Source organism: Scomber japonicus, chromosome 22, assembly GCF_027409825.1.
Source record: "Scomber japonicus isolate fScoJap1 chromosome 22, fScoJap1.pri, whole genome shotgun sequence".
Lineage (NCBI taxonomy): Eukaryota > Metazoa > Chordata > Actinopteri > Scombriformes > Scombridae > Scomber > Scomber japonicus.
Genome location: NC_070599.1, coordinates 19,197,618 through 19,218,806, shown reverse-complemented (window position 1 = coordinate 19,218,806; position 21,189 = coordinate 19,197,618).

Here is a 21,189-nt window from a genome sequence, read left to right as displayed (position 1 = left end):
TGTTCAGATAGTAGACATGCACACAATTGTAGCCACATTGTATTCACACAATATGTTTAAATAAGAAAACCTGAATGTAAAGATAATCAAATGTGATTAATATAGTTAATTAATGTGATTATATAGGCATATATGTGATGCATAGGAAATTTGAAATGCTTAAATTTAGAGCTATAAGACACTTGGATAAGTAGTAATAGCAACTTTCCAGCTCCTATACAATAAGTCTCACTAAATTCATCTGACATAGAGAAAAGTCAGTCGACACCAACAGTGAGAATTATTTATCCTCGGACTATCAGTGATACCTCAGCCCAGATCATTCAGATCTAATAACACATAGCTCATTAAAAGCCATTGAAAGGTTGTTTCTTAAATCAGGAGGTATGAATATTTGAATGCATTTCCACCTGGTCGTCCAGTATTCATTGATATCAAACAGCATCAGGTATCACTGAGGGAACCGTTAAAAGATGCAGATGCTGTAGACACATAAACACTTGATGATGTCTAATGCGTCAATCATTCTTCATAATGTGTGAGAAGGGCGTTAACGACTCATGTGAGCATGCCATGTGCCCACTTTCCATCACATATTGATCTTGCCTGCAGCAAATTGCCTCTGACTGCGCGAGTTAGCAGCCAGTTTCCATGACCACCACCTCCGTCACCTGTGAGATCAGACTGGCAGAAGCGATCCAATATCTGGCCTACACGGGAGGCGATACAGAGGTGATTTTACACCTGAGACACTCGCTCGGTGTTATTTTCATCCTTGTAGAGAGACAGAGAATTTAAGAAAGAGTGTTGCGGCGAAGGAGGCGGAAAGAAAAGAACCTGGAAACAAGAGAGTGTGTGTGCTTCGGTTCGTTTTGTGCGTTCTTGTTTCAATCAACGTTGAATAATGTGTGCTTGTTCTGTCAGTCAGCAGAGTGTCAATCTGGTTTTTTGTGCACAACCTCTGTCTGCTTGTGTGCTGGGCTTTGTGTTTTATCTGCAGGACTAGCGAGGACAAGGGGATTGGGGTTGCATGTTCAGGAGCATCGAGGGGGACGCAGGTGATATGTAAGGGCTTTTGCAAAGGTTAATGTGGTGACGGGAGGTTACAGTATTTCATCATGCTATATTATAAATTCCAAATCACCTTTTTTCCTCATCTTTATCCCTCTCTTCCTTGTACCTTCCAACTATCTCATCCTTGATACCAGTCAATCTCTCATGCAAAAAGGTGTTTCGTGACACTTTGCATAATATAACAATAAATCCTGAACAATTAAAATCCCTGCTTCGTCAACCCCCGAAACCATACCTTTCAATCTACTGTATTTCTGTACATCTGCGGAAAGTTTTTTTTTTTGTTGGGTTTTTTTTTTTTTTTTTTTTGGTTCTTTTTTTTGTTTCCTCATTTCATTTTCATGTATACTCAGTCAGTCACTCTACTTCTTTTTCTTCTGGAAACGTCTGAACTGGTTCTGGATGGCGAGCGCTGCCTTCTCCGTTTCCGGCGCTTCCAGGTCGATGTCGATCTCCTCCTCCTGTTCCTGAGGCTTTGCTGCCGATGCCTTCTCTAATGGGGCAGAGAGCAAAAAGGGTGGAGGTCAACACTGTGTGTGAGTGGACAGGAAATATCAGTAGATTTGTCAATATTGCAGTTTCAAATATCAGTAGATAAATCAATCATATGTTACTTTCGGAGTGATTTCAGCCTAAGGGAGGTAGTGTCAGCCTTCTAAAAGATCCCATTTCTAAATTGACAATGAAAAGCAGAGACTATAAATGTGCCTAAATAACAGTAACAAGTCAGCGCTTGATGGTGCTTTAAAAACCAAACTGCGTGTCGGCCTAATCTGTGGTGACTTCTGCAAAGAGTTGTGTGGATGAACAAACAGCACATCCCTGACTGTGAACGCAGTCGTGCAGAAGGGTCTCTTAAAATCTTGTGCTTATTAAAACACTAAAGAACATTTCATACTGAAGTTGTCACTATTATTTTACTTTACTTTATTCAGTAATGAGTCCCAGCTTATTTCCAGTAGAGGAGACCAGACGAAATGTCCAGTCAACTCAAACGTTCTTTTTTAATTGAGACCCTAAGGACAGTAAACTAAGTAGTGAGAATCATTTGAGAATCTGGAAGTTTCAGTGCATTAAAAAAGGTTTTGTATTTGATCATGTATTGTAAAATGCTCCTGCAAGTCAAAGTCTACCTGAAAATGTCCTATTTGAAGCAAGAAAAACTGTATAGGTGGAAAAAACCATGTCAGCACTTACTATACGCATAAGATTAACCTCAGGTAGAAACATCATACACTGTATTTTATCAGTACACACAACAACATGTGAGGTGCAAGAGTTAACAGCTACATTGACCAGTTGATTGCTGTGGAAATTCTGGTTAAAATTGTTAAAATTTAAAATAAAATCCACGTGAGCCGGCCTTGTTTACACATGTAATGCCCCCCAAAAATATGCAAAATAAAAATGCACGAGGATTTTGACCTAGTTGAACAGAGGACAACACCAGCTTGACTAGACTATGACTGTACAGCATGTATACAGTCTGTGACTTTATATAACAGCTTTTCAGATACCCTTGACCTGCTGCACTTGTCTGTGTCTGATTGACAAGCACTATGATTAGCCTTAGGGTATCTACCCTTCCACCGCACATTCTCTCCATACACTATACATGTATGTTAGCTGAACCTTGCCTCGGGGCTCCAAAAACTTTATGCACTATCTATCTGTCCATCTATCCATCTATCCATCTATCTATCTATCTATCTATCTATCTATCTATCTATCTATCTATCTATCTATGAGGCATTGAAGGAAGGTAGTGCATTGGTGAGAAGGATGATGAAAGAAAAATCCCACATTGTCTGGTTGAGACAGAGAAAAAAGAAAAGACTATCTTTCTGTGTTCTTGCATGAAATATTTCACAAAACCCAGGAAAATGTGCTAAAATAGTTTTAAAACTAACACAGATTAAAAAAAGGATAGAGAGTTGGCCAAGAAAATAGAGCATGTGTATTGATATGACAAGCAACCTCATCACAAAGTCTGCGCACACTGTCAGATCAAGTGTTTGCTGGTGCTGCATTGATGGATTTTTGATAGAACATCTGCAATGCTAGGATTGGATATTGATGAGCAACGTTGCAAAAAAAAAAGTAAAAGCTGCAGCTGACTTTTCCTGGCTGACAAACTGGTTGCTCTTGCCAAAATACTGTCTTGTCTTGGTTGCTTAGCTCATGGAAAATTTGTGGTATGACCTCTATAAAACATAATGTCAGGTTTCTTGTGTAGTGGACACTAAAAGAGGGAGAGCAGAGAAAAGGGATAAAAAGGTTACCAAAACATTTGGTTGAGGAGGAGAAACAACTGCATTTTTAACTAACATAACTTACATTAATCATCACAAACATGCCAAACTTTTTCCTGATGTAGCACCCTTTAACTCTCCTTTTGTATGGTTTAATATTTAAATTCAAAGCTGCACTGAGCCAAGAAATAGATAAACAAACAAGATTTAATGTAGTAATTAGTGAACTTTAGAGGTGTTTGTTTGGTGGATCTTGTTATCTTTGGATAAATCCTGGGTAGCTGTTTCCCCCATTTCCAGTCTTTTGCTAAGCTAAGCTAAGCTAACCATCTCCTCACTTCAGTTTCTTATCTGTTGGAATATTATTAGAGTTATATTCATTGTCTCACCTAACTCTTGGACAATGACTGTATATTAATGTGGATATCATGAGAGCCCCCCAAAAGTGAAGCCAAAACATATTGACTGCCAATTAGTGGCTGGCTGCAGTAAAGGTGGATGGGACATGAGCCAAACTACAAAATCAAATAATTTTAGGTAGTTCTTTTCATGCTGATGTTTGTCCAAATACATATTTTTAAACGTTTGTTTTTAATTAGTTATTTGACAATATAAAAAGGGGGTGTGACGTCCTAACTAACAGCCGTGACAGTGGCTCTCAAGTCTCTGGCTCCAAATGACGTTACACAAGCAAGATGGCAGCTCCCGGAGGAGAGTTATTTTTGCTTCACTTTTGTATAAAAGTTACCAAATCTGGAAACAAAATTGCTGGGCTGACCACAGTGACATATTTGCTTGCCAATTTTCTTCTGCCAAGAGAAGAAAGCAGCTGATCACTTGATATTTTCTGACATCTGCCAATGTTTTGAGCAATTAAAAGCTACTTTCCTTTGGCGACACTGAGTTGGCAGCGTGCAAGGTATTTGCTGGGTACAGCTGTCACTGTAACTAATCTGTCTTTACACCATACCTACAGAGTGCATATTAACAAGGCAAACAAGTAGAAATACAACACAGTAAGTGTTTAAATGTAGTTTATGGTGCAATTTGGATGGACATTTTGGTGATTCCCAAAAAGCCGGAAAGCACGTCATTATTTAGAGATGGTAAAAAAGCTCAGACATACCTTTGTTGTCAGCTGCAGTCGTCTGGCTGCTGTTAGCAGAGTTAGTGGATGCCAGCTGCAGAAGAGAAAGAACAACACTTTAAGCAACATGTACCATAAATGTTCATATTATGATGTTACATTACTGCATCACTGATGGACTTCTGTTCTGCACTTGAGAGAAACTGTCAAGAAATTACTGCAATGGATATGTAGGGAGTGACAGGCGTTTGCATCAGAGATGTTTACTACACACCTACACACATGTACACACATACTACTGTACATACACTTTTGTGTCATACAGCACAATCAAGCAACTTCCTGACAGCCAAATTGAAGGTTTTCAGTCATAACAGAATGGTCCATGTATCATGATTTTTATTATTAACTATTGCTGCTCCCACACACACTGTGGATAAATCTGTCTGTGTATTCTGCCCATTCTGCTGCTCAATAGTCTCACATTTTGCTCAGAAACACTTCCTGGCAGACTGGATGAGAGGCAGAAGGCTGTATGATGTCTCCTTGGAACAAATGTCTCAAAATACACATTCACTACAGTCTGGAGAAAGAACTGAATGAGAGGAAGCTGAATTAATGTGTGTGTGTGTGTGTGTGTTTAAAGCTGGGCTCTCCTACATCTTGTCCAATGCCAAATTTGCCACGAGTTTACTGTCAAAGACGAAAAACAGCACAAGGCAGGGCCGTACCATGGCTAACGTCTCCACCAAGTCCAGACGACAAGTGATCTAATTTTATGATTGTGCGCGTCTCCATCTCTGTCTGTTTTTCTGTCTCACGGGCTAAAATCCAATTAATTTTTTTTTTCGCCATCTGTCTCACCTTGTCTTCAAGATCTTTCTGCTTGTTGCTGTTTCAGCTGCTTCTTTTTTTAAAGGCTATCCTTCTGTTTGGGTACATTTTCTTCTTGCCTGTCATTTTTAACTGGTTCATTTTCTTTTTAAAGTTCATATTTATAACTTTAAAACTATAAGAGTTCACTATTATTGACGGTCACATATTTAAGCCAATTTTCCATATCCAAAATGTAAACGGTGTCATTTCATGGTTTTCATTGTGATTTTTTTTTTTAAAAACTTGTAATGGTAATACATTAAGTTTACACTGATTATACATGTTTTGGAGCCAGGAGCAAAGAAACCCTGATAAACACACTGATCAGAACCAAATGGTAAAAAAAGAGGTGGTGGAGACCAAAAACAGAGGATGAATATTGGATTCGTATCTGTCAGGTGGCCAAAAACTCAACTCCAAATTAATGGCAATGTGGAATTGTTGTTTATACTGTTTGCTAAAATATTCTCCATATCAACTTAATAAGCTGATGATATGTCAGTGTTGTTTTACAGCTAGTTACGCTGCCACCAGAAGCTCAAAACACTACGACAAGTAAGGCTCCTTTAAATACCAAGTGATGTATTTTGTATTAATTTTCATGAAACTAAAAACCAATGGTGTGAGTCCAATTTGTGGGATTTTTGGTTTCAGTTTTGGTGCCTAATGAGACATACTTTAATGATGAATGTTTCTTAAAGTTTCATTCTCAGTCTATTGTAGGTCATAGTGTCATAAGCTGCAATTAGGAATGACTGACTCTCTGTCGAGTAGAACATATAAACTTCTGGTTATACTCTCCTCTAAGTTATCCACTGGAGTCCTTTGTTTTTACTTTCACACTTTTTTACTAGGCTTCACTTTTTTTTCAAATGTTATTTATACTCCGACCATCATTAGCCGTCAACCATCAAACATCTTTTCTTCCTGTGTTCCTTCTTTGCTTCTCCCTCATGTTTTAACTCTCTCCTTCTGTCCTTTTAAGCTTTACTTTCCTTCCTGTCGCCGCACTATTGGTGTTACTCTTAAAGACATGTGAGTCAGAGATACAGGAAGAGAGTATGAGAAAAACTGACAGAGAGGGACATAGACGGAGAGGGGGAGAGAGATTTAGACAGATTCTGCGATTATGCAATGTCGTGTCACACCGAGGGGAAGTCTACGCACGAGTATGTCTCCGCATGTATTAGTGTGTGCATGTGTGTGAGCTTGAGTGTGTGTATATGAATCTATCCCTGCTTAACTCTGTCCTTATTGCACTTTATGATCCACGTAGCAAATGGCCCATGCATAACACAATCGCCAACAGAGCGTGAATGAGTTGGTGAAGAGAGGCCTGTCACTCCAGCCCTGCCAATAACCCAGAGTATGTAAGAGTGTGCGTGAGAGTGTGTGTGTACCTATGTCTGCGAGCATGCATGGGTGCGTGTGTGTGCTGATGTGCTGATTTGTGTGGGAGTTTTTCTGTGTTCATGCAGTGTGTGATTTATGTGTGTGTGCACACGTGCAAAAGGGAACCCATCGGGTCAACAGCCAATCAGGGGGCCCACATTCAGAGCTAAGGAAGGCAGACAGTGAAGAAAACTAATGTTCAGTGAGTGCAAGTGTATACAGTATGTGTCTGGAAGAAGGGACAGAGACTTTGGTAGGGAGGCAAAGAGGGGGGAAAGGCAAAGGAGGGCAGAGACGAAGAGCTTGGAAAGAAGAAATTCAAATGACAGGCAAGGAGGCAGGGTCAGAATAAGTGGAAAACATAACACATATACGCGGAGTGAGTGTGTTTGAAAGTAGGTCTGAATGTTTTTTCTATATTAAAATTGGCGATTTGAGAGTAGATTTTTCAAATTACATGAACTGCAATTTTATAATTGATAGAGTACTATGAAGCTTTGAAGTTTAGGCAGTGACCACTGATTATAATGACAACAGAAAATGTACTTGGCTGTAGTTAATTAACGTTAATTCTTTGAGTATGGCACAAAACGTAAAAGAAATGCTTTTATGTTACAGTGGAGTAGACAGAAATTGTATTTTGGCGCCTACAAAAGCGGCTACGTCATTTTGTGGGTTGGGTCAAAAAAACTGACGTGTGAAAGTTAGAAGAAGAAAAAAGAACAAACACAGACAAACTGAAAAACTAAATGACGAGTGATGAGTTTACTTTGTAACATTTGGCACCATAAAGGCAATAACAGCAAAGCACTGCTTATCCAACATGCTCAACCAACTGAGCATCAGTCTATAAAAGCTGCACACAACAGTAAAGACAAAAAACATCTTTTGAAGCCTACTCAGCCTAAAATAAACTATAATTGCACTGGCAACACTGGTAGTGCATTGGCTCTACAGTACACGCCACTGTTCATCAACTATTTTATTGCTCAAAGTGGCAACTAAACATAAACCAATACAGCAGAGGTGTTAACTTAGACACATATCGTACATGTAACATCTCCCTTGTGCATTCACTATAGCCTACAGGCGTTGTTGCTTCAGAAAACTGTATCCATCATCTCACTGATAGATGAGATGATGAAATTGATGAAAAGTACCTTGATTTTACATTCTTGGCTGTGCAGAGGAATGCATACAAAAAGTTGGCTGTGAATGTGGTTCATAAAAGGCCCATAAACTGGCGGGTGAACCCACAGCTGCGAGAACATGATTTCAGTTGGAAGTGCATGGATGCTGAATACTGAACACCCCCTCCACAAAATATATTTCAGTTTTTAATTTTTTTTTTGCAGTGATCCTATAACAGCAGAAACAGTAAGTACATCTTCCCATTGAGAGAGACTCTTATGCACGAGGCACACCAATGTACCTTCATTGATTATTTAAATCTTCCTGACACTCCAACAGGATCAGTCAGGATCTCATGGTAATTAATGTGTGTTCTTACACATCCAAAAGGTCACACACACACACACACACACACACACACACACACACACACACAGTCCAGGTTCACACAGTGAGATTATTTGGAGTAAAGCAGCTGTTCTCCTGATAAATCCCGAGCTCCATCAGAGCTGTCTAAAAACATGATTTCAGAAGCTAAAAGTTTAATTCAGTTTCCTCTGGAGACTTTCCTCTTTCCTGTCAAGTTAATAACTACAATTTTTAGTAGTCGGGTTTCTGGAGACAATTCTAACCAGCATGTGTCAACTGTGTCCATGAGCCACATGTCTCATTCTCGGTTCATTTCTCCGTTCCATCTTTATATGCAGGGTCTATTTTTGAGGGACTGGCTTACACACGACAGAAAAAGAAGGAAAAAAAAGGCAACATCACAATTTGGCCTATAGGTTGGCAGCCCCCTGGAGACTGCAGTTCCCCAAGCACGCCCCCTTCTTCCTGCAGCTATGGGTGAACCCGCATCATGCTGACTGGGAGACAGCGCTATACGCCAGGGGAGCAAGCAGCCAGGCTCACTGTGTTTGTGAGCTGATGTGCTGCCCTGGATTTGGTTGAAAATGCTCTCCATATGCCTGTGTCTTTATTCTCAGCAGCTTAAAATGGTTTTGACAGAGGAAACATTGTTCATTTTGATGCTATTGAATAAAAACAGTAGACTCTTTATCACAGTGGACTCTTCATCTTTTAACATATCTTTCTCCAGATAATCTAGCTAATTTCCTCAGTTCATCAGGCAGGTAGCTATAGCGGCTAACCTCTAAGCTACGTTAGGTTAAGCTCTATCATTCATATCTCTTAAATGTGAGCTAATGCTAAGAGAAAACATTGTTTATTTTGATGCTATTGAATAGAAACAGTAGACTCTTCATCTTTTAACATATCTTTCTCCATATAATCTAGCTAATTTCCTCAGGTCAATTTCAGGCAGGTAGCTATAGCTGCTAACCACTAAGCCAGTTAGGTTAAGCTCTATCATTCATATTAAAACATTGTTCATTTTGATGCTTTTGAATAAAAACAGTAGACTCTTTATCACAGTGGACTCTTCATCTTTTAACAAATCTTTCTCCAGATAATCTAGCTAATTTCCTCAGGTCAATTTCAGGCACGTAGCTTTAGCGGCTAACCTCTAAACTAGGTTAGCTGACAAACAGCTGGCCGACAGAGTTGCATATCATTATTTTAAGCCAATCTCTCGCACTCTATCATCCTTATAACTAGCCAACTTGTAGCTAGTAGCAATGAAGATGTTTTTTAATGTTTAGTAAAGTTAAGTAGAAATATAATATCATAATCTCTTAAATGTGAGCTGACTCTAAATTACAGCATTTCATAATGTTTAATTCTATTCCATTATGAAGATTCAAGATAAGTTTGTGATTATACAGTATTTGGTGCATTATTTCAAACTATATAAACCATAAAAACCGGCCTGGAGTTTAATTTAGAGAAAATAGTTGCAATTCATTTTGCAAAAATCGATCAGATTAGGCTACAGTACTATGTTTTTCTCAAATCATGCAGCCCTATTTAAGAGAGAGATCCTTGTAATTCTGTAATTTAATGGTGAAAGCATCAAGGCAATAGAATTTGTGGAAAAAAAGGTGGAACAGAGAGAAAGAGAGAGAGAGCAATAATGAGGAGATAGAGTGAAAAAGCGAGATGGTGAAACAAGGTGATGTAGAAAGAGAGAGAGAGAGAGAGAGACAGAGAGAGAGAGAGACTGCGGAGATATGAGTGAGTGTGACTGCAGCAAGAGAGAAAGACTGCAGAGAGAGAGAGAGATGGTGGGGAGAGGAGGGGGAGGGGGGGTTGGGGAGGGGTGTATGTTCAATATTAGCACACATCACACAGTGAAGAGTGCAGAAGCTTTCAGTGAAGGAGGCATTAAAACAGGCTTTAACTCAGAAAAGATCCACTCTCTCAACAGTAAGTCTGATAAGCAGAGAGAGAGAGAGAGAGAGAGAGAGAGAGAGAGAGAGAGAGAGAGAGAGAGAACGAGAGAACGAGAGAGAGAGAGAGAGAACGAGAGAGAGAGAGAGAACTGAATGTGGCCTTGACAAACATGCGGATGGAAATGAAAAATCACTGGTGAAAAAAAAAACTACATAAAAGAAGTGGAGAAATATAACAAATGTGTAATTTTTTAAAAGTGATTGAGCCTCTCTTCTCTTCTTTCAATGAGACGATAAACCTCCATGTGAAGAGAAACTAGTAAAAAATCTCATGTGGCTCAGAATTAAAGCTTGCTCTGACCTATCAGAGATGTCAGGATACATTTTTATCATTATTCCCTTTTCCTCTCTCTCTCAGTCTTTTTCTTCTACAGTCTGTGACGAGCTTTATTCTCATCCTAGGGTGCCGGATATATGTGAATGTGTGTGTTTGGTGAGTGGCACGTCAGTAAATGTTCGTGACTTGTGTAAAAAGAAAAAAAAAGGGTACATGAATGCACAGAGAACACACATGACCTGTTCATTAACCTTCCTGTCGTCCTCCCGGGTCAAATTGACCCCGACTGTTTTGACTGTTCCTTCTTTCCTCCCTTCCTTCCTTCCTTCCTTCTGTCCTTCCTCCCTCCTTCTCTCTTTTTTTCCCTTCCTTTCCCTTCCTTCATCCCCCTTCCTTCCTCCCTTCCTTCCTTCTTTTTCCTTCCTTCCTTCCTTCCTCCCTCCCTCCTTTCCTTCCTTCCTTCTTCCTCATTTCCTTCCTTCTCCCTCCATTCCTCTTCTCCATTCTCCCTACCTCCCTCCTACTTTCCTTCTTTCCTTTCCTCCCTCCCTCCCTTCTTTCCTCCCTTCCTTCCTTCCTTCCATCCTCCCTCCCTCCTTCCCTTCCTTCCTTCCTTCCTTCCTTCCTTCCTTCCTTCCTTCCTCCTTTCCTTCCTTCTTCCTTCCTCCCTCCCTCCCTTCTTTCCTTCCTTCCTTCCTTCCATCCTCCCTCCCTCCTTTACTCCCTTCCTTGCTCCCTCCCTCCTTTCCTTCCTTCTTCCCTTCCTTCCTTAACTCGAGGACAACAGGAGGGTTAAACCAATCCACTTATCTTTGACGTTAACCCAATCAGTGTCACCATGATGGATTGAGCATGAGCTGGCTTATCTCAATCAACACATCAGTAGACCTGGTTCTTAAAGGCAGAATGAGCTATACAGTCCTTGTTATAAAACAGCTTATAATTTATTGATTGTGCTCTTTATAAATAATTCACATTCCAGGTGTTCACCCAATGAAGTCAGACGGTATAGTGACATAGTTTCTGTCAGTTACACCAAACAACACACAGGTTGCACTAATTAGATAAACTACAAGCTATCATATAGTATTATATACACTTTCAGAATCCTAATAAAATGTATTTTCTATTAGTTAAACATCATGCATAAACATCAAATATATATTTTCATTAACTATCCTGAAAAATAACATATTTCTAAAAATTCTATATTTTAAGCCATCATTATGTTATTTTTTTAGATGCCAGAGGGACCAACACTAGGGCTGGGCCAAAAAAAAAATCGATTTTTATATTAATCACGTTTTTTTCTGGCGATTTTTATTTTTTTATTTATTTTTTAATTTTAATTTTTTTATTTATTTATTTATTTTTATTTTTTATTTTTTATTTTTTATTTTTTTATTCTTATTTTTATTTTTTATTTTTTTCTAAAGACCAGCTAAATATAGCAGGTTAGTTTATTGTAAGATGTTGGCGGATGTGAATGTTTTTTGTTAGGGCAGGTTCACAGTTTTAAAAATAAATCTCACAAACTGATGAGATGTGTGTATTATTGTTTTTCGTAAATATGACTTATGATGTACTATCAAGTGTTTGGTTCAACCTGTTAAATCACAATAATTGAAATATAAAATCGCAATACTTGGTAAAATCGAATCGCAGTTTAAATCCAATCGGGACCCAAAAAGTTGTTAGAGAATCGAATCGGAACAAAAGCATATCGGCCCAGCCCTAACCAACACACTTGACGATACAGGGTTCAGCCATAGCAATATTTATAAGTTGTTGTTTTTTTTACCAGAGTCAATAAGTGTCAATGGAAATCATTGGGTTTTGATCACAGAGGCAAAGTTGATTTGCCAATATAGAGTTTCATTTTGGTCAGTCATGCCAGCTGTCACATCTTCAAAGTCTATATAATGCTGCTCTGCTAGTAGTCACTCCATTATCACATCATTTGTGTTACCTGGTGTAGTATTCCTGCTCATGTCATGCTCTGTTACTATAGTTACAATAATATTCAGATTTGGTTTTACCGTTAATCTCAAAATTACCCTCATCTCTACCCCTCTATCTCTGCCTCTACAATCACATCTTTCTGTTCTCCTCGTCCTCCATTTTCCCTCACACCTTCTTTCATGTCTTTTCAGTAAGTGGTAAATTCAGGGTTCAGTTTGTTCCCCTCTTGAAGCTCAAACTAAATCTCTGTGGACTTAAAAGACACACAGACACACGTGACTGCAGGGAAGGTCGTGTGTTTGTGTCCCGGGCCTGCTGGGAAATTCTGCTTGAAAAGATTGTGTGAGTAACACCTTCCCCTCCCACCATTATTTTTAAAGGGCACTTAACCCCCTTTTGCTCCAGTGATCGACAGCAGATTAATGTAACTGAACAGACTTCCTGTAGGAAAGTAACTGTATTAATGTGAAGCAGGGCAAAACCCAATTCAGCACTTTTCCTCTCGCTAAGACGTATCTGTTTCTAATGATGTCACAAATTAGCTCTGAAACAGCTGAAATGAAATTAAAAATTTACCTCTGACCCTGATAACCCCTTATATCCCCCCTATAATAATCCACATATCATCTGTCTATCCTTTTGTCCCAACCTTTCTTCTTCCTCTCTTGTCCTTTCCACTTCTTCCCTCTTAATCACAAATGACTAGCTGGCTTTAGACCCCCCTTGAGATATGTCCTTATCACCCCTCCTCTCTCTCCACTTTCTGCTTTTAGTCAGGGATTTCCCTCTTTTAGTAGTTAGCGATGTGATTCATGAGCGGCGAGCCTTGGAGAAAGGCTGAGAGGAAAAGAGAAGCCAAAAAAAAAAAAAAAGGGAGGGAGGGAGGGAGGAAGGGGAGAGAGGATGGGAGACAGAGACAGATTGCAGCATTTAACAGCCTGCCCTGGGGAGCCGCTGAAGGTGATAGAGAGAGAGAGAGAGAGAGAATGAGACGAATGGAGGGAGGGGGAGGCAAGATAGAGAGAAAGAGACATGCATTGTAGCGAGAGGGTGATTTAAAAAAAAAAAAAAAAACCTAAAAAAAAACAGAAGACTGGCTCAGTGAGAATGATCCGAACATACACGGTCTATTCAGAAAAGACTGGGCTGGCATAAATGGAGTCCACATGGACACACACAGACACACACACACGCATACACGCACACACACACACACTCGCACTGTACACACATATACAGCACGATGCACTTCATTTACAACAAGGTTTCCCTTTGGGGAATACACCTCTCCAAGCTGTTTTCCTTACACTTCTGTCACATTTCTTTTTTCTATTCCCACTTGGCCTTTTCCTCCCCTCCCCTGATCTCTGCCTCCTCACGGAATAAACATAATAAATATTAAATTACTTATATAAGGTCCTAGAGAGCTGCCTGCTATTGTCAGAGCTGATTAATATCAAGACCAGCCCACTATTCCTGTCTGTGGTTGAATAAGAAGTTATTAGTGAAGGGCTTGTTTTTCTTTTTTTGGGGTGGGGGGGTATACAGCATCATCTCTGTTCATCCAGCTGCCTTAGGGCTGCAACTAATAACTACTTTCATCATCAGTTAAGTCATTTTCTAAATTGGTAGATCAGCTGGTTCATAAAATGTTAGAAAGTAGCATTCCACAATTTTCCAGAGCCTAAAGTGTTTACTTTGCTACTTCATCATCTCACTATCTTATATTACATTACATTCATTTGGCAGACATTTCTCTCCAAAGCAACAACGAGTACATTTAACCTCTTTAGGAAGAAGAGAGCTACGTGTCAGTAAAGAAGTTCTTCCCTACCAAACAAACAATTTAACATGTGTTTGAGTGCTTACATTTTAAATCCTCTTATCCCTAAAATAAAGACTGGAGCATATCCACTTTATATGACTAACTCAGATGGCTGAAGCCTCTTATTATCTTCACATAAAGTTTTAATTGCATTTTAGTTCTAAAGAAGGACTGCAGATTTTCTTCCCCTATCAAAGTACATTGAAGGCACATTTGGATTTTGGAGGGGCTCTTCTACTGGTCAAAGTGAGCAGGAGGATTTCAGAGAGCAAAACCTGTTATTTTAAGACAGACTTGAAAAATTGTGAACCTGTCCGTTAAACTTTAGATAAATTATTCATGCTATTGCCTGAGATTTTTTTTTTTTGCTGAGGTTTGCACAGGAAATGCTATATGAGCAGAACTTTTTACTTTCCATATCGTGGGACAAAAACAACAGTGAGTGTGCAGCTTGCAAGGGCGTTCACAAGGTGATGAAATAACATGAACAAAAGGTAACGCTGAGAGAGAGTCTGTTGGCAAGCTTCCACTTTCAGAGTGCACGCTTGTTAGCTTAGCTTGTCAGCTTCCACTTTCTGAGTGGACTGTGACCTAAGTGCTTGGTAGCTCCTCTTAAGAGTCAATAGACAGTAGACGCTATGTTAGCTTGTTGGAAAAGTGGGAAAACATCCAAAGATGGGTCCAATACTGATTTTACTGAGATGTATCTTATTATAAATGAACAGTTTTAAAAGTCTATTCAAGCTAGCTAACACAGTGGATCATTTGGTCCAATATTACTTTAGTCAATCATTGTTTCGTTGTGCATCAAGTTTTTCATTTCTATGGTCCTCACAATGAAAACCAGATAGAGCCTCAGATACACGCTATACACCCTTATGCAACATCAACGGCACAACAAAGAGAATAGGAGATATTTCAGTCTCTATCCCAAGCAACAATAGCCTATTTCTGGCTCTACATGAGAATAATTGAAAACATTTTCTTGGCATTACTTGCCTGAAAGATAAATGAGCGCCACAAAAAATGCTAATTAGTCCAAGAGGGATGTAATAATTACGTGTCAAAATAAGGTGACATTTGGATTCATTACTGATTGGTCCAGAGGGAGGATGCATATTTTCAAGGAGGCAATATTATAACTGTTTTTTTTTATTATTCCCGTACAGGAAATGGGAAGCAGCCTTTGGGCTTTCTTTCTCTAGAAATATCCATCTCTTGTATCCATGCCCTTTTTTCCCTCTCCTCTTACATAACATATGCCATTTGGGGGCTGTTTTAATCCACCTTATGGTTTCCATGAGTGCTTACATTTTTAGCCTGAGCCAACTCATGCCTCTACTCCCTCTTTTCATCTCATGTTCTGTCCTCTTCTGCACTCTACCCTTCAATTTTACACCCACCCAGTTGTCTCCACCTCATCTACGCTTTATATTCCCCTTGCTGTCCTCCTCCTCCTCCTCTCATCTGTTCCCTTCATCCCTTTTGTGAAGACACACAGCGAATGGTCTGTGCTTGCCCAAGTGGCCAGATGTGCCTCGGTGCTGAGTGTTGTACTGTACGAGCTCAACATCTGTTCAGAGCTGCTCTTACTGTACATTAAGTGGACCAAGCTGTTAACCTCTGGAAGCTCCATGCAGCCAGAGGTTCGGGTTATTCAAAATGCTGCTTTTAGAGCTTAGCTATGGATTGTAATGGACTATGATGAGCTGAGGTTCTAATGAACTTTGGACTCTAATTTAATTAGAGTTAGAGCTGGATTATCAGCTGTAATGGAGTCTGATGATGGTCTATAAGATCCGGCCTGACAAACAGGACAGCGTATTAATGGACAAAAGGTTCATAAGATTATGTTCTTAACATGAATGTATTGTATTAGTTACAAAAAGCTAGTGACCTCCAATTTTAAAGCTTAACCTGTACATGCTTTAGGCCCATTTATACATGTACATTATAATCTATCTCACAAACCTCCAAGGAGGTTCCAACAGGCTAAAACAGACTAAAAATAACATTTAGATTTAATCCTCTAATACTAAAACAATATAGAAGGGTTTTTGTCTTAATCTTTGGTGCATTTAGCCGTCGTATTTGCCTCCCCATCTGTCTTGTTTGACTTTGTGTCCACTGTCGAAACCCGTTCCTCCGTCTATTAAATTTGCAGCAGAGCTCCCCTCAGTCTCTGTTCTGAAACACACTGTACCTGCCACCTAAAAATAGCACAATGCCAGTTAATGGCTTTATATAAGTCAGTGGGTGTGGGGTCCGCGCGGTAAGAGTGTGATTCAGGAATAGTTGTGATTCCTGGGGGTAGACGGGGATAATGAGTGGTGGTGTATGTGAGAGGGCTCGGTTTAGGTAACGATCTTACAGTATGAAGAGTGTGCTCCACAATTAATATTAAAGATGTACAGAAATTAAGAATGAAGACTTTTTAATTACTCAATTTGATTTTTTTTTTTACAAGATCATAAATAGTTGAAGTTGTAACGACTGTTCACTTTTGTACAGCCAATAACTTAATCTGACTTAAACCCTAACCCATATATGTTTTAAATAATATGTCATAATTGGTTATGCTGGTTTAGAGATGGGTCAACACCCACTATATACTGTATCTCAGTACTTTTTACTGAAGATACTTTAATCTTTGTAAAAGGATATAGGCCTGCTTTGGTTTTGGTGGAATGCATTTCAACAAGCTTAACATGCTATTTGCATTTTAGAGTAAAATATGTTTGAATACTGTTTGAATATTTTAAGCCTTTAGTTATTATAGAGCTAATAGCAGATAAGGCGATCAATTTGGTCATGGAAAATTATACTCTTATATTTTCATATACATTATTTTTAATTACTTCATTCACAGTGGCAATGTCAAAATCCTGATTTTAGTAGGTTATATTTAGGTAATACTAGACTCACTGTATTTACTTAGTGTGTTAGAATGATACTGTTTGCTAATGAGCACTAAACAAGGAGGAATTTCATCATGGCAATCCATCCAATAGTTTATCATCCAATAGACATTTAAAACAAAAGCCCAAAACAATGACAACCTCATGGTGGCGCTAGAGGAAACATTATTAAAACCAGATACAACCTAAGATATAGACTCTGACTACACTCTTACGCAACATCAACAAAGAGAATATGAGATAGTTCAGTCTCGGTCAGGAGAAAACAATGGCCTACTTCTGTCATGAGACATGAGAATAAATTAAAACGTTTCATGGTGTAACTTGCCTAAAAGATAAATGAGCCCCACAAAAATGCAAATTAGTCTACGAGCGATGTAATAATTATGTGTCAAAAAATAGGTGACGTTTTGGATTTATAACTGATTGGTCCAGATGCATAATTTGAAGGAGGCAACATTATTAATGTTTTCTTAGTATTCCCATCGAGAGACAGGAAGCAGCCTTTAGGCTTGACAAAATGTAATCATGCAATACATCCAATAGTTTATTATCCAATAGGCATTTCAAACAAAGCAGAAATGTCAACCTCATGGTGGCGCTAGGAGAAAAGTCAGAGGATCACCAAAGTCTGTCGGCTTTAACCTCAAGGGACAATGAATGTTTCTCATTCCATTCAATTGAGTTATGAACTTGATTTTCATTCAAATAAATGTCTGTTAAGTCAGTGAGGTAACACAACAGTGATTCAACTTATGGCCCGCAGATGAAAGCTCTTGTATTTGCAGTATTATGATTATTACATACGACCGGGTTGTCATGGTGACATTCTAGCCATGCATTCGAACAAGCGGAGCAGTTAGCAACACGTTTTCCATCGCCTAGTGGTTGATCCGCCGGAGAGCAGGAAGACCTAACGCATCAGACTTGAGCTTAAATTTACTTGTGCTAGAATTTTGATCTAGGGGAGTGATTTTGTGTGAGTTCCAAAAAACACACCTGCAGTTACTGCTTAACGCCATGTGGTGGCGCCAAAGAGAATGAAATAGATTTTCAAGAGTGCCCCTTTAATGGTTGAGATATTTCAGTCTGGACAAAAATTGGTGAACTGACTGACCAACAGACCAACACTGCCACTTATAGATACACGTCAGCATGTAAAAAATGTTTTTGAAATAAGCTGGTTCCTGATTATTATGTGAAGATTGGGTCCTTTTCACTTTTTTATATCACTGTAAATGAAACATCTGTTTTTAATTGGTGAGCCAGAACAAGCAATTTGAAGACTGTGACATAATGTTTTATTCCAGTGTTTTGTAACATTTTGAAAATTAAATAATTAGTAGATTCACAGAAAAAAAAAATAATTAAGAGATTACAGTCCTAGCTGAGCAGGATTAATGTTTATTTAGTATTTTAAAACACATTAAATATACCTTTACGAGGGAGATATTGTTATTGCTGTTGAGAAGAGAAAATTCGGTGGTAGCTTTGACATATTGAAAGCAGTTAGCAGATTGATATTCAAAGCATGCATCATCAAACATTCACATATTCACATTTCAGTGTTTGATATCGGACAAACACGCATAGCCTCACCCCTTAGGGAAATGGAAGCAGATGATTGGGTGGTAGACCAAAAGGAGGTGGACAAGACTAGTAATGGTGGAATAGAAAAAAAAAGGTGCCTAAAAAAGCAGGTGCAGTAACACGGAGACTGACGTATTAACGCATATTTTAGGGTTCCTTTTTAATGGAAAAATACATCCTTTGCTTGTACCTTTTCTCTGCTCAACTCTCAATGGTGTCCTCTTTGAAAAACATGGATACAGTACATTTCTTAAGCTAAAAACACACATGGGGCTTAGTGCTGCACTTGCTGTCAAATGGGGGGGAAGGAAAAAGAGGCAGCAGAAAGCCTCTAAAAGCTCAGCAGAAATGTATTTATAGACAGAAATAAAAGGATTATACCTCCATGAAGGAGTAGGGGAAAGCCAGTGATTTCCAGACACGCCAGATGCTGTACAATCTCAGTTGGAGGTTGGAGGAGAAGGTGGGGGTGGGAAGGAAGATAAGGAGGAAGAGAGGTAGAGGGAGAAAAGTGGAAGAGGGGACTGACAGATGGAGAGAGACAGATTGACAAAGAGAAACAAAGATTGTAGCTTTCTCGGTTTTACCTCAGTAGCTTCATATTGGCCTCCGAGCTACATCAGACCCTGGTAATTATCCTTTGCCAGCTTGCTTGAAATAGGGTGGCTTTTTGTGAGGGGGAAGCCTGCTAAGTGTTAATTACAAGCATAATGAGAAAGCTACCTTCCTCTTGCTGTGTGTGTGTGTGTGTGAGAGAGAGAGAGAGAGTGTGTGTGTGTGTGTGTTTGTGTGCTCTGCTGTACATGCGGACACTTTTGGATGGTTCTAAAAGTATTAAAAAATGACTTTGACTTCTTAATGATTTTTTTTTTCTATAATGCTACCCTGCTTCTGAGAGCGGACAGGGATAAAAGGAAAATCCACCAAACAGCTGTCAAAAGTGGAGCCACTGCCAAACACAAATTACATAACAGACCCATTTCATTCCCTGCTTATTCCATTCATATTCCCACAAATTAAAAACTACCCCCTTTTCCCATTTGCCTCCTTCTTCTCGTTTTGACTTCTTCTATGCCTCATGCTGTGCAGATGTTAGCTCCCGGATGTGCGCATGCAAGTGTTAATACCCTGCCTGAGTCCTGTTGCTGTTGCTAAGGAGAATACAGTAAAGCCTTTAGAGAGGGGGGGAGGAAAAAGAAGCAAAGAGAGAGCAAGAGAGCGAGGGGGGAGATGAATAGAAGCTCGTGAAAAGCAAGAGAAGGAAATGAGGCAGTGGGTGACAAGATTTCAGCTGGAGGAGACAGTCTGTCAAAGCAGTGGGAGAGTGCAGTACGATAGCTCATCGCCATTACTTCAATCAAAGTGTATGTAGCTCCCAGACGGGCTGAATCATGTTCTTTTCTGTAAATTTAAGCAGGAGGAAGTGCAGATTTTGCTGATCTTTGCCTGATAATCATAAAGTTGATTGTAAAACACTTGAATTACATATCAGGTAAGAGTTAATGTGCTCTAATCACATCCTGAGTGATCTTCATGCACCAAAGTAGACGTCTCATATCATCTATATGTCAAATAATTACATTCATTTACATATGATGTGCGTGAGATTGAAATAAAAAAGGGGAAATGCTTTTTTCCCCTCCAACTTCTACTTAGTGCCTTATCCGCTGAGATGGCACAGCTGCAGTCTAATGCATGAGGTCATGGGTTCAACTTGTATCCGTCCAAATGGCGTTAGAAGTAGGATGGCATGGATGGCCTCCAGAGATTAGGTTTACAGGCTGGTAAGAAGGACAACTATTGCACAATGTAAGGTTTCCACCTCAGCTGCTAAACAACACTGCATGGACAGAGTATGAAAAATTCAACATTTATGGCCGAATGTGGGAGTACTCAAAAGGATGATGTGGTTCTTCCAAAGTGGTGCCATATTCTTCTTCTTCTTGATTTCTGTCATTTTGAGAATAGGGCAAAAAGATCAATTCATCTTCGGTTTTGGTCTATAAGATGTGAGAAAATTGTGCCACTTATATTTTCCCAAAGCCCAAGGTGTTGTCACAGAGCTCAAATAGTTGCCTCTTTCTGGTCAGCTGTGTAACACTTATTGATTTTCTGTCACAAAAGACAAAAAAACAGCAAATCATCTGAAATCAGAAGGTGGTACTCTGGATTTTTAAAGGAATTATTGCTTGAAAAATGACTTAAATGATTAAGCAAGTATCAACCAAGTTACATTGATTTTCTGGCTATCAAGTTAGGCGATTTTTTAATATAATCTGATTATTTTTTCAATCAATTAGTTGTTTGTTGATCACCATTTTCAAGAGGCCACAGTGATGTTCTCAGATGTCGTGTTTTGTCCACAACTCAAAAATATTCAGTTTCCTGTTATAAAAGACCAAAGAAACCAGAAAATATTCACATTGGAGAAGCTGAAATCAGATCATTTTGACC